This window comes from Callospermophilus lateralis, chromosome 19 (assembly GCF_048772815.1).
Source record: "Callospermophilus lateralis isolate mCalLat2 chromosome 19, mCalLat2.hap1, whole genome shotgun sequence".
In the NCBI taxonomy this organism is placed as follows: Eukaryota; Metazoa; Chordata; class Mammalia; order Rodentia; family Sciuridae; genus Callospermophilus; species Callospermophilus lateralis.
In genome coordinates, this window is record NC_135323.1 from 11227550 (window position 1) to 11240847 (window position 13298).

Genomic DNA, 13298 nt, shown 5'->3' on the forward strand with positions numbered 1-13298 from the left:
CACACATACATACATATATGCATATATATGTGTATGCACACACATGTTCAAAACTTTAAGAAAACCACTCAAAAAAATCAAAATAAATTAAGTTCCCATGGCTTTCCTGCAGAATATGTGAGTCACCTGCAGCTCAATCCATATAATTATATCATCCACATTAAAGGCGATATGGGACGTGGGTGCATTTTAACATGCTTGATATTATGTAGGTTAATCCTCTGGAAGAAATGGTGTCAGGAGCTTACAAAGGTCTAAAAATAGCTCTGTTGAAGTCGAGCAGAATCTAAAATATTGTTCCTGAGTGGGTGCATGGAGAAAGAGCGAGGTTTTGAATGGTGAAGGATGTCAGCATGTGACGTCCGCCTAAGATCATAGTTGAAACACCCAAAGAAGACTTGGGTACAGATGCTATGGTTGGGGCCTAGGACCAGGTCCTTGGTGTCTCAAACAAAGAATTCAGCAAGACACACAGAAGTAACAGGCAAAATGCAGGTTTATTGAAGGTGAAGGTGTAAGAGCGGAGTGGGCCAGAAGAGAGGGGGTGGGGCAGAGAGGAGGGTGGGGGGCAGGCTCAAGGCCTGAGGGCTGGACATTCCTGTGTTGTATGCGACACTGTGAGGCAGTCCCTTCCCTGTACAGACCAGATTGGTGACCTTCCCTCACTGGCCTCACTGGTACCTAATGGCACTCTGTCAGGATTCTGTCCAAATCCCCCCCCCCCTTGGCTACTTTAGAATAGCTAATTAGAAATACTGTCCACTTTATCCCCATTGGTTACTTTAGAGTCCTGGACCTGGGGCCCGAGTTACCAGGGGTGACATGACCTCGGCGGCAGGAGCCGTCATTGTAGTGGGACATTTTGCAAACAGGGACACAGTGGCTCCTCTCCCTGTCTTGTCCTCTAGCAGCACTTTTGTTGCGTCCTGCTTCTGCCATCTTGGCGTCCCTGAACCCCTACCTATCACCACACAAGACGGACAGGAGGATCCAGATCAGAAATCAGAGGCTGTCTGACCCGTGGCTCATCAGACCCAACCTTATACCACTCCAAGGGTGAGCCAGGATCCGACCGCAGCCTAACGGTCTCCTAACCCGACCACTTCAGGAAGGACCAAGTCCACAGGGGACGAGAGAGCTGGGCTTTTCAGCTCCCTCACCAGCCTTCAGGAAAGAGGTGGGAGGTGGCTGGAAATAAAGCTCTACAAATTTTCCTTATTTCTTTTCTTTTTCTTTTTTATTTATTATTTTATTTTAATTTTTTTTAGAGAGAGTGGGAGGGGGGAGAGAGAGAGAGAGAGAGAGAATTTTTTAATATTTATTTTTTAGTTCTCGGCGGACACAACATCTTTGTTTGTATGTGGTGCTGAGGATCGAACCCGGGCCGCACGCACGCCAGGCAAGCGCGCTACCGCTTGAGCCACATCCCCAGCCCCTTATTATTTTTTTTAATGGTACTGTGGATTGAACCCAGGGGTGTTCTACCACTGAGTTACATCCCCAGCCCTTTTTGTTTTGAGACACTGTCTTGCTAAGTTGCTGAAGCTGGACTCAACCTTGAGATCCTCCTGCCTCAGCCTCCCAAGTTGCTGGTCTACAGAACTCTTGAACAAGTTCTGGCAAGCTTCCAGGCTGGTGAACACATCCCATACACCTCCACAGGGACAGAGGCTTCTGGGCGGGGACCTTTCCAGACATTGTCTATACATACTTCATATGGCTGTTCATCTGTGTCCTTTACAGTAAACTGGTAAATGTGTTTCCCTGAGTTCTGTATGACATCCTGGCAAATTAATTGAACCCAAGGAGGGATGTCGGAGACCAGCTCCAACAGGGGGTCTCAGGAGACGAACGGATGGTGAGGAGTCGGCGAAAGGGGGGTGGAGAAACAACACAGACACCAAAGTGCAGGTGCTGATCCCAATCTTTACTTGTGAAGTTGATCATATATACTTTTCATTTTGGCAGGCTCACAGTACTTTGTGGTTACAAAACAGGAATCATTATTCAAAGAAACAAAATATTGCGTAGCTACAATTAGAATAGAAGAATGTATCTTGGCTTATGCATAAGCAAGCATTTTTCCTTTCAGTTCGAGTTTTGCTTTGAGCTGTTTCTGTTTAGTTAACTTTTAATAATAGTTAGAAATGTCCCAACTATTGGCCTATACCTTGACTATTCTTTCTTAACTTACTGACTGGAACCGGTGCCATGGTTATGGCAAATGGTTAACTTGTTATTAATTTTAATCAAACAAGAGTAAGAGCACAAACCATTGTGCACAGGAACAAGAACAAGTTGCCCAGTACTAAGCACTGATCTGTCTTCTTAACATTAATTCTTCTTCTCTAGATTTTAATTTAATTTCTCAAAAACTTCCTTTACAGGGAGTTTTCATTAGACATTAACAATTTACACTCCACAGCTGAATCATTGCATTTAGAGCAAACAGATCTATTCTTAGAAGTAGTTGCATTAATTGGGAAAGTCATGTTTTTTCCTTCATACTTAATGGTCATATGAGAAATCGCAACTATACTTATTAAAGGAATACAAAAACAAACCAGCCCATTCCCAGAAACATACTGCGCTCCTCCAGAGGATGGACGCCTTGCGCCATCCACCTCAGTAGGGCCTTGCCATTGCCTGAGTCGGGAGGGGCGCAGCAGAGGGAATACTGGGAACCCTAGTTCACAGCCAGTCAGCCAGGAGTATCAGACTAAATAAAACAAGCAAAATGACAGTCTCCAAAGAATAATGACACTTATTTGGGAAGAGCATTGCAGTGGAATACACGTGCCATCGTAGTCTATGCATATATTCAAAGAGTTGAGCCAAGGGGAAGTTTTTGCTCTTCCCATGTGTATTTATCTTTATTGATGCATTTTAGTTGTACATAATGGTGGGATTCATTGTTGTTTTATTCTGGTGCTGGGGATCAAACCCAGGGCCTTGGGCATGCTCAACAAGTGCTCACTGAGTTTCATAAAAGGTAAGGTTGTAAAGGATCACAGTAGCTCTTTGGAGACAGTAATCCTTGGCCACATTGAATCTTAACAAGGGAGGTGTCAATCTGAGGTTGAACAGTCAGATACTGGGCAGATGTCCTTGTAGAAGGGCTTTCTGTGCAAGGTTGTGGTGGCCTCCATGCACCCTTGTGGTCTGGCAGAGTCTTTGTGAGAGTTACCACCAGGCAATCCTGTGGAAGGACCCTTCTTTGAAAACCTCCCAGTGTTTTTTGGTTGGGGTTGACCCAAGAGACTCCATTTTGATTCTGACGAATATCACATTGCTTTTACAGAAATATACTTAACACTCACTGCCGGTAACTGGTATCTGAAGCTGGGAAAGTCTTGTGGGACTGACTGAGCCTTCAACCTGTGGGATCTCCCTCCAGGTAGAGAGTGTCAGGGTGGAATGGAATCACACCTGAGTATCTGCTGCTGGAGAATTGCTCGCTCGCTGGGTGGGCAAATCCCATACATCTAGTCACAGGAGTGCTCTGTATTGAGCATAGGACCAGAGGGAGAAAAAAAAAAAAAACAACAATATATTTTTTTCCTTCAGAACCGTGTGCCCCGGAAAACATCAAGGAAGAACAAAGGAAGTCGAGGAATGAAAGTGTGGCCACATAGACCATGGTCCAACTAGACCCCGGAGGAGGAGGACAGTGGAGCTGTGTTCGTTCCCCTCCTGAGCTGCACAGACGTCTGGTCTTCCGTGAGCTCTTCTCCATCAGGGATGGTCTTGGCACAGAGAAGGGATGAAGTAGGGGACTAGGATCCTGAAAGTGAAGACCACTGGGGAATTGTTCGTATTTTTTGCAGTGGTTTTGGATTTGGGCATTTCTGATTTTTTTTTTTTTTTTTTTTTTAAGTAGGACTGAACCTGGGCAAAGTGGTACGTTCTTATAATCTCTCTGACTTGGGAGGTTGAGGCAGGAGGATTCCAAGTTCCAGGCCAGCCCGGGCAATTTAGCAAGAACCTACCTAAAAAAAAAAAGGGGGGGGGGCTAGGGTGTAGCTCAGCAGTAGAGAGCTTGCTTGGCATCTGCAGAGGCCTGGGTCCCATCCTTAGCAATGCCCCCAAATAAATAATTAGGTAAATGAAATCTCTCAAAAAAAAGGAGGTTGTTTTACAGACAGAGAAGGGTTTAAAGAAAACAAAACCACAAAGCAGGTTGGCCGTTTTGAAGTTATTTTCTTTAATGCAGTGGGGGCAGGGAGACAGAATAAAAGGAAAATAATGGATTAGTTAATATCCCCCCCCCTTTTTTTTTATCAGGTTACTTCTGTGTAAGAATTAAAGCAGAAGAAGCTCCATTATGATGCCAATTGCAGCTGGCCTGGTTGTGAAATTTGGCTGATCTCTCTACAATCCTGATTTCCCAGAAGGTTGGATAAACAGCTTGGTTTCAGCTTGGTGATGTGAAATTTTAGCATGAGTGACTCCATTTTGATTTTATCTATTAATTAATTCATTTATTTTAGCCTGGTCTGTGCAGAAACTCAGCCCAAAACAAGGCCCTTTCGTTCCATGTATTTAAATAATGGGGGACATGGTAAGAGTGAAAGCAGAGACAGTTAAAATCCTAAGCAGTAATAAGACAGGTGAGAATAATGGCTGGGACTAAAAATTTGTTAAATTAAAAAAAACTGGCTCCCTGAAATTTGTGTTGCTGAAACGAACCAGGGAGGTTTCCAGAATCCTTAGGAGGTTTGTAAAGAAAACGATACCAGGTCAGCATTTTAAAGCAAATATTTACCCCTGATATGACTGCACAGATTTTCAGCTAGAGCCGTAGCCACTCATGAAGAACCCTTGTCTTTTTCTGATTAAAAGTAAATATTATTGAATACATTCACTTTGGAGGATAGGTCTCTCGAAACAGGGATTTCCACTGGGGAAAATGCTCGATCAAGGATTGTAGACTCCCGAGTGAAGCAGATTCTGCTCAGAGTGACTGAACATTTGTCAAGACTCCCATTTATATAGACGCAGGGAGCAGGTGCTGCTTTGGAAGTGTCTCACACGGCGGTGTGCTAGATGCGAGACCACTGAGGTGTGAGGATCCACACTTTCACGGAAACGGATATTGGATGTAATTTTGGATGCTGGCGGGAAGGGAACTCTCAGTATGCAGAGAAAGTCAACAGCTACACACGTCCAACAATAAACTAGGTGTGGGCATTTCCATTTTCTGCATCACATCCTTATATTTTATTGCTAAAATGATGGAATTGCTAGGATATTTTAGATTGGCAGCTGGGAACGAATAGGCCACACTGTGTTTTTTTTTTTTTTTTTTTAGGACACCCACAAGGTTTGAAGACTTGGGAAATTTTGTATCCAAAGTCTGAGTTTGTGGCATTTCAAAAAAGAGGGCAGATCAGAGGACATGGCTGCTAGAATTCTCCATTAAGCCATGTACTGTGGTCCCTGCCATGAATCTGCTGCCTCCCTGGGACAGTTCACTATTTTACAATCTGCTCAGTACGTCATTTCCATCATCGGTCCTGTTGGCATGCATGGTGTCTGCAACCCCTGCTTTGATTGGGAAGCTACGTTGGGGACATTGACCAAAAAAACCCCACACATTAGATAATTATGAGCTTTAGTTGATGATGATCAGCAATAGTTTATGTTTTCAAAATATGATGGGGACTCCGTGGTAGAGCATGTGCATCTGTCTGCTGGTATGATTACGAGCCTGTTGGTTGGAGGAGGTGGTCTCATTCCATCTCTCAAGCTGTTTAGCACACTATATTAATAGTAGTAGCATTTGATGCAGTAGAGGGTGATTCAGCCTTTCCATTCCACTATTCATGGCAACAACAAATGTTTTCCTTCTGAGTCAGCATTACCTAGATGCTAATGTTGACCAAAATTAGACCATATATTTTCCATGCCGTGAATACCGAGTAATTAAAACATTTCTTTGTATCGATTGCATATGTAGGTCATGTAATTAGCTGATGTTGATGGTTCTGTGATACGTGTGCCTGCTACAAAGCCAGAGGGAGAAACGCATCATCGTCTCTAGTTGTGCAAGCATCATTATGTTATAATGAATAGGTAATATTAAATTGGGCTGATGAGTCATATTACAGTAATTCAATATTTCCCTTGTAACGTCCCCGAGGTTTACACAAGGAAATCTTTTCTAATAACAAGAAGAGTGATTCTGAGGCCTAGGACTCTCAATACTTCCGTCTTTATTTCATAGCTGTATGATCCTGGATGAGACAGTTAACTTTTCTCAGGATTAGATGGAATTGAGGCAAGAAATAGATTATGGTGACCTCAGAGAATGGAGTCCTGCTATCCCAGATTGCCCCAATCATGCTTATTGCCCCCGAGCTTCCTTTTCACCCTGACATGAATCAATCCCAAAGAGTTGTTTTGAACTCAACCAATTCTTTTATTGATTGACTGATTGATTGATTGGTACTGAGGATTTAACTCAGGGGCACTTGACCACTGAGCCACATCCCCAGCCCTATTTTGTATTTTTGTTTAGAGACAGGGTCTCATTTAATTGCTTAGTGCCTGGCTTTTGCTGGGGCTGGCTTTGAACTTGTGATCATCCTGTCTCAGCCTCCAGAGCTGCTGAGATTACAGGCATGCGCCACCATGTCTGGCCCAGTTCTTTTATTTTAAAGACCATGTACAGGACAAACTCAAGTTAGCAAAGACTTTTTTTTTTTTTTTTGCCTGTTTTTTCCTTAAATTTTATTTTACTTTAGTTTGGAACAATTGTATTGCACTCCCAGAGGGCATTTATAGACAAGTTTTACAGAGGAAAAAGAAAAAAGTCGATTTTTATTCTTCTGTACTCCCAAGACAGGCAAAAGAGGACCATGATACTTTACATAGAACTTCTTTTCTGAACTGGCTGAACATTATAGTGGACCCCTAGAGTAGGTGCTGGAATATATATTCCCCTTTTACTCCCAGTCTATAATTTAGCAATATCCAGCTTGTTGATCTTATTAATGTAGACCGACAATAGTTACTTTTCATATGAGTTGAAGTCATGCAATCTTTTTTTGGTTGTTGAAAAATTTTCACTTTTTAATTTCACCATTTAAATCGATAGTATTTATTCAACAAATACATCAGTTATGTCACAGGCACTACACTAGGCATTAGGGATATCCAAGGGAGTACGATCAAGCCTGCTCTGTTTGCTCAAGGTCTAATCAGACTTGTAAGTAAATTACAGCTACCACTTACTGTGCGCCCATTAACGTTGGGTAGCATCCTGTGCCACGCCCTTTGCATAATGTAAGGATTGGCCTGTCGCTGGGAATAAGGGCCAGATGCCTCCCCAGCATCCATGTCCCCACCCCGACCGCAACAGCTCCCACTTTGTGTTTGCAGAATCCTCCTGGAAGATGACTCCACTCCAGGCTCAAGGGGTGGGGCACAAGATCACTGTTAAGCTAATCAGCATAGCCACACCCCTGACCACAATGATTGGTTAGATCGTGGCCATGTGATCTGCAACTGTCCAATTAAAGCGACTCTCTAAACTTTCTTGGGAAACTAGGACAAAGCCAGGTTTTCTGGTTGGGGTCGCTGAGGTCAGATGAAAGGCTGGAGCCGGTGGAATCTATTTTCGTCGTTGTCACCGAGGGCACGTGAGAAGAGAGTATCGCTGAGAAAGAGTCTCAGAAACTCTGGTGATTCCATCACCTCGGGGCCAGCCCACGCCCAGGGTCTGCCCTGTTTATGGAGCTGAATAAACCTCTGTGAGCTGGGTTTTCAGTTACATCCCAAAGGGTGCGTGTGACCCCACAGAAGATGTCACTCCATTTTTATAAGAGAAACAAATGTCCTTGCCTTTCACGACCACACCAGTATGTGGCAGGGCCATGATCTGAGCTGGTTTGGTTGACTTGGAAACCTGCACCCTCTCTGTGACTGGGCCTCTGACAGTCCCAAGGCAATCTACTAATTGGTATGTCAAAGATGCAGTGGTGACAAGTGATGCTTCTAAAACAGAGTTGCTCAGATTCATTCAGTCATTCCTTCTTTAGGATTGGTAGGAGCTGTGCCAACTCAGTGTGGCTGTCTTCTGATGCTCCGTCAGCACGTCTGGTCACTTGTATTTATGTAGTCCAGCTTTTCCTTTGGATTCCATCCCCCGTGGTTATCTTAGGTCCCCCAGCGTCTCTCCTGGACACACTCCCTACTTCCCGTGTGGTCTGTGGACTAGTAGCCTCCACATCACGTGGTGGAAACATCGAAGACTCTCAGAGCCCCACCCCAGACCATCTGGATGGGAAAGTGCTTTTTAACACATTAAAATTTGAGAAGCACTGAAGTTATTTTTCCACTGGAATCTCCCAACAGCTCTTCCTACGTCTGGTTTCATTCTTCCTATCCTTCCACTCCATTACCAGTACCATCTAAAATCTTTCAATCACACTGACTACATCTCCATATTGTTTAAAATCCTCCAATGGTTTCTCGTGGCCTTCTGGATAATCTCCAAATTCCTTAGACCTCGAAGGCAAGCAGGACTTTTTTTTTTTTTTTTCTTTCAGCTAGCCATTCTCATCTCTTGCTGGCCCCTGATTTGTATACTCAGAAAAATGAGAAATTATATCCCATCTATGTATGATACATCAAAGTATATAAGTGCATTCTACTGTCATGCACGACTAATTAAAACGAATAAAAAAATGGGGGTGGGGGAGGGATCACAGACGTCATCTCATAGACTTGTATCATGTGCATACAGCCTGGCGGAGAAGAAGCTGTCATGTGACAGCCACTTTCATTGGAGTTCCCAAACTCATTAGATTTACACATTTGCACCTTTGCACCTGCTGTCCCCACTGCCTGGAAACCTTTTGCTCTTAGGTAACTGCATTCACCCTCAAAACGGAGCTCAGATATCCCCTCTATCAGGAACCCCCTTTGTCACCGTCTCATGTAAATTGACACTCCTCAGCTCTTGTTACCTCCATCCCCACACTCTACACAGGTGCTGTTAGGTACATCTTTGATTAATAAAATGGGGAAGTCAGGTTTCAACAAGCATATTCGTGAATGAATGCAGCCTTTCCAGAGACAGAACCTAACAAAATAATAGCATCTCCAGGGAAACACATGTAAGTGCTTTGCTGAGACCTTTACATTCTCGTGAGAATAGCCCAGTGTGTGTTTTGTAGAATGCAGTTTGGAGGCGTTAGTAGCTATTATGGGACAAAAGTATTCTTTGTTCAGTGAAGTGTGGGAGACTCTCACAGGCCAAATAGTGCTCTTTGTGTCTTCTTTTGCTCCCTTGGGACTGGTGATTTAATCCAGGGATGCCCCACCACTGAGATGCATCCCTAGCCGCTTTTATTTTGAGATGGGGTCTCTCTGAGTTACCCAGACTGGCCTTGAACTTGCAATCCTCCTGCCCCAGCCTGTGGAATTACAGGCATGTGCCCCCACTACACACAGCTATGCTCAGACTTTTTTTTTGTGGGGGCGGGTATTGGGGATTGAACCCAGGGATACTTTACCCTATGTGAGCTACATCCACAGCCCTTTTTATATTTAATTTGAGACAGGGTCTCAACGAGACCCTCAGCCTTCAGAGTCTCTGGGATTATAGGCATGTGCATCCAGCTATGCCCAGTAAGCTGCTTATATTCATAACAAATCTCCAAAGGATGATGTATCATGCAGTGACCACTTGCATCAGCCCACAGCCTCTGCAAACTACTGATAACACGACTTCTGCATGGCTGAACCCCAGCATCCAGCACAGTGTCTAGCACAGGTGCTGACACTGTAGACAGAGTGGATGTTAAATGAAAATAGCATTGTCTAAGGGAGGCAGACCTGAAGTTCATTCAACGGTAGTGGAGAGTGAGGGAGAGATGGGGGGTTGGTAAACTTAGATTTACCTGGGTAATATCAGCAACATGCGTAGGTCAATGCGGGAATTTTCTGGCTTGAATGACAGTTGAGGAAGGAAATACAGAAGACAGGTTTTTGAGGAAAGCTGTGGAGTCCCAGGTGTACCCGGATGCTTCTTCTAGTGGAGCTGGGCAATACAGGTGCAAAACCCGGCACTTTTCACTCATTTTCCTCTTTAGTAAACCCCTTCCCCAGCGAGTAACTGCCCCTGTAAGGTGAAGATAGAACATTGACGAGAACAAGGCTGAGGCTGCACATTCACGGGAAATCTGGGTAGGGTGCAAGGACTTATTTCCTGGATGGAGCAGTATTTTGGAGTTTCCAGGAATATCAGCCCGTGTGCAAAGATATGCTTTTGAATCAATTCCACCTGAAATATTCCGGTGATCACAGCCACAGAACAGTAGCAGTTGTGCTACGATATGATTGTGGAAGCTATACAAAAACCAGGGAGCACTTAAAGGCACGTCCTTCTGTTTGCTGAGTTCGTTGATTTGTTCAACAAACATGTGCTGCATATCTACCACTGGTCATTTGCTATTCTAGCTTAGATGATTTGAACCGGAAAGAGCAGGTCTCAGTCAGGTAAGCATGCTAGTGTGAACACATGATCTGTAATAAGTCATACTCACACACTCCCTTCTGGTGACTGTAGCTTGGCACGATGCTTCTGAAGGACTGCTTACTAATATAAACATCAAATGTCTTTGGAAATTTACATATTCTTGGATTCAGCAATTTCATTGCAAGAAATTCATCCTTGGGGAATGATGGACATCTCCAAAGCTGTAGACTGCTCCTTAGAGTTTTGTTGAAAAAAATCTAAAAAAGTTTGGAATGACCTGTTTGTTCCTGAACTGAGGAGATTGAGGATGAAAATCATTCTGCAATTCCAAGTGGCATTGGATGAGTTCTTGTGTATGTGCTAGCGCATGCGCACATAATTTTAGACCCAGTATGGAGAAAAAAACAAAAGTGGGGGAAAAAACAGAAAAAAGGTGATTTTTGTAATTATCTAGGACAGAAATGATGTAAAAAGGAGCTAAAGGAAGAGAGTGGGAGGGGGAGGTTGGAAGGGACGTTTCCCAGGTAGAATCGTTAGGACTGATCGGTTGACTCTGCGGGCTATGGAGAGTCAAGCCCCAAGGATGGCTAGGATTTCTAATTCAGCTGGAGCTGGAGCGTCTTTGGGGGTAAACCAAGTGAGTCTCGTCCTGACCATGCAGGATGAGGCTGTGAACCCCTGCTCCTAACACGTTGCCGTGGTGATTCTCTGAGACGGAACAGCACTGAGAGGTGGTGTGAGCTGGGGCTGAGAGTCTGGCCTTTGGGGACATAAGTGTGAATCCTGGTCCTGCCACTTATTCGGCAGTTTACTCGGCCCCCCTGAGCCACAGGGCACAGTTGAGGGTGGAGAGTAAAGAAGTGCAAGTCTTATGAAGGGCCTCGTATACAGTAGTCATTCAATAAATGCCAGCTTCAGAAACAGAAAGTGCCACAATACAGGCAGAGTCTCTGCATGACGGGGGTGTTCTCAGCCCACTCCCTCCCTGTGTGAGCCTGGCTTCCCCCTAGTCGTGGCCCAGCCCAAAGAGCATTGGCTCCCCCTGACACAGCACAGGTGCCAGCTCTCTGCCCTCTTGACAGAAGCCGGGGTCCAGGGCCTGGGACTTGAGCTTATTTGCTCAGCTTCTGGCTCAGGCAACCCCCTCTAAGACCAGTACACACGGCGCTTCCTCAGCTCCACTCTGCTTTATCTTCCAAACCCGTTTCCATCTTTTATCCCTTTCCCCAGGATGGCTGGGTATTTCTGAGAGGTCGGTGGAAACACACCGGGTAGGGGCTGGAGGAGGAGGAGAGACACTGGTGTTGAGGTTCCAATAAAAGGTAGACTTCCCGGGGTGGGGACACGGGCAGAGACGATCCCAGGGGACCCAGCTGAAGAGGGGAGGTGATGGAGAGCTGGGGCTGGAGGCCCCCCAGGAGGACCAGGGGAGAAGGATCCTGGGATCAGGTAGGATCAGGAGAGGGTTTAGGGCACAGTCTGGCTCAGGAACTATTTTTTTTTTTTAAAGATTAAATAGAGAGATGACTGAAGGGGAGGACTTGGATGTGGCAATGATATGACTTGTCCAAGGTGGAGCTGGGCTTCAGGCCTCGGTGGTCTGTCTCTAGGGCCCAAGTTCTTTATTTTCACTTTTCTGGTGGTACTGGGGACTGAACCCAGGAGTGCTCCACCACGGAGCTACACCCCAGCCTTTTTTAAAAATATGATTTTGAAACAGAGCCTCACTAAGATATGGAGGCTGGCCTCAAACTTGCTCCTGCCTCAGTCTCCCCGGTTGCTGAGATTACAGGTGTGCACCACCATGCCTGGTCCAAGTTCTTTATCTTTGGGCTTCACATGTGATCTTCTTTTTTTTTTTATATGCCTGCTGAAAGCTTAGCAGTGTGCTAAGTGTGTGTGTGTGTGTGTGTGTGTGTACTGCAAATTACTAATATGCTCATTTACCATATTTTTATTTATTACATTATTGTGTAGAATATTATTATAATATGTATTAAATTTAATATGTGATATTATATATTAAGGAGATATAATACAGGAGTATTTCATTGTTGTAGAAATCAAACATTAAAACCGAAACTCCTCCTCCCCCCCGCTCAATTCTGTGCCCACTTCTCTCTGTAGGCCAGGAGATCTATTGTGTTCCATCTGTATTTATTTTAGACGTCTGAGAAACAAACCCGGACTTGTGTAATGAAAGCTGTGACCTCTGAAGACCTTGGTCGCAGGCTGGCTGTACACACAGAAACACCCCAGTCAGGGTGGGGCGAGAGAGCTGGGTCCAGCCTCCACTGTGTGAGCAGGTGCCAGGGCCTGCCTCTGATCACCCTGCACAGGTGAGCTCAGGTGACAAGCGACATGGTGAGCTGGCACACTGTGTGGGAGGTAGGCTCCCTGGCTCAATTTGAAAGCTTCCCAGTCCTCTAGTGGCTGGGTCTCCTTCACGGCTTCTTGAGACTGACTGACTGTAAAACTGCAAAGATACTGTTGCACATGAGAGAGGGAAATAGCATTTTTTAATATTATATTTATTTTTAACAGATACATAAAAACAAAAATTGTCAGTACCCTGTGGTGTTCAGCTATATGCACACGTTGCATAGTTTTTTTTTTTTTTTTTGTACTAGGGATTGAACTCAGGGGCGCTCGACCCCTGAGCCACATCCCCAGCCCTATTTTATATTTTATTTAGAGACACAGTCTCACTGAGCTGCTTAGCACCTCGATTTTGCTGGGGCTGGCTTTGAACTCTCCATCCTCCTGCCTCAGCCCCCCCTCCCCCAGCCGCTGGGATTACAGGCGGTGCGCC